This window comes from Otolemur garnettii, unplaced genomic scaffold (assembly GCF_000181295.1).
Source record: "Otolemur garnettii isolate 467f Iridium unplaced genomic scaffold, OtoGar3 scaffold00200, whole genome shotgun sequence".
Classification (NCBI taxonomy): Eukaryota; Metazoa; Chordata; class Mammalia; order Primates; family Galagidae; genus Otolemur; species Otolemur garnettii.
Window position 1 is genome coordinate 2,097,868 of NW_003852595.1, and position 2,056 is coordinate 2,099,923.

The following is a 2,056-nucleotide window of genomic DNA, read 5'->3' on the forward strand; positions in this document are numbered from 1 at the left end:
GCCTCCCAAGTAGCTGGGACCACAGGCGCCCGCCACAACACCTGGCTATTTTTTTTTTGGTTGCAGCCGTCGTTGTTTGGCGGGTCCGGGCTGGGGATTCGAACCCGCCACCTTAGGTGTATGTGGCTGGCGCCTTGGCCGGTTGAGCTATAGGCGCCGAGCCTCACCACTCTTAATATACAGTATTGATACCAGAGTTTTGGCGATTTGAAGAATGAATTGAGGGACCACAGGACCAGTGATAAGTCAGGATTTATTCAAAGAAACAATAATTACAACAACTACCAAAAATCCAAAACTCCTGGCAGAGAGAACCCGGGAAGGGAACAAGCTCTCCTGCTCCCTCTTTGATGTCTGTTTTCCAGCTCTCTGCTCAGGGGTTTTATATAGTGGCAGGGGGGTTGTTTTACCCCAACTCAATGTTGACTTTTACAGCCAGTTGTTTAATGAATTCTCAGGCCTTGGAAACTTACATGAAATTGACCAGACAGAAGTGTAGGTGGAGGAGATAGCAAGGCTCCATCCCTGAAAACTGATCAGTCAGACGGGCACAAGGAGGAGACAGCAAGGCGCCAGTGTCTCCCCCGGGTGTCCAGCCCTTCCAGCAAGCTAGCTCCTCCATCCACAGCGGCATCAGCATCTCCAGGGCTAAGGCGGCAGGTCCTGGTGCTACCTTGTCCTGCATCAGTAAGAATTCCTTAGCAAACCCTGGAAGAGAAGGCCTCGTTTTTTCCCTTCAGGTTTCACCTCTCAGCATCACTCTCCTTCCTTCTTCCTTACCCCAATCCCTTTGTTCCTTTCCGTTTCAGGACTCTAGGTCACCTGGAGACTCCATCTGCGTCCTTGTACTTATCCCTACCTCTTCCAGCTATGCCCAAGATTCATTTTAGAAATCACTTTCTGAAGGAAGCTTGCCTTTCTCTCCATTCACCTATCCTACCTTCACTTCCAAGTTTTCCCTTCAGTGTAGGTTTGCCACATAAAAATCAGGACGGTTAGTTAAATTTGAAGTTCAGCAAATAATTTTTAATATAAATTGTCCAATGCAATATTTGGCATCCTATGTTCTAATGGCTAAATTATAAAAAGGTAAAAATTTTTATTTGCTAATTCTGGCAACTCTACTCCAGGAAGCTCTCAAGACAGCCTCTCCAAGAACAGCTGTTATCACTTATGTGGGTGAGATTTTTCTTGTTCCCTGCAATAAATTCTTTGCCTAGCACAGTGACTAGTGACTATAATAGGCACTCAAAAAAAGATTTGGCAAATGAATGATGGAATATTCCAGATGAATGGTAAAACCCTGCTGGAGATTTTTGGAGGCATTCTCTTCCATAAAATAGGTCATGATCAGTTTAATAGATTTTGACTTAATGTCTGTCAAGGAAGCATATGTATACTTTTGCCTAAGTAGAACAAAAGAAATAACTGTTGTCTTTGGGAATATATAAGAACTTGTATCTTATAATTTTGGATTTTGTTTGTAGTTAATGTTTTTTGGATGAGCAAGATGAGAAAGTGAGAGAACTAGCCATGCCCATTATGACCAGACATTTTCTTTTGGTCCCCAATTAGTCTACTGCTTGCATCAATTTATTTACTTCAGTAACAACGACACGGTCTAGAATAAGTCAGTAAGTATTAAGAAACTTCTGCTATCGAACTACCAACTCTAAGCTTGCCCCAGTTAACCTTAGTCTCTTTGCTGACTACAGGGTCTTTTTCAAGTACCTTCAGTATTTCCTCTCAAGTGCATCTTCTCTGAGTGGGTATGGACCAGCAATGAAGAGATTTAAGGTAATTCACACTGAGTAATATCACCCATTACCCATCTGATACTCTCTTACTGTTGTAATAACCATGGATGCATAGATACCTCTTTGAGATACTGATTTCATTTCCTTTGGATATCAAAAAGTAGAACTGCTGAATTACTGAATTGTATGGTGGTTCTATTTTTAAATTTTTGAGGAACTTCCATACTGTTTTCCATAATGAGTGTATCAATTTACCTTTCTACCAGCAGGATACACATTATCCTTTTTTCTTTTTTTTT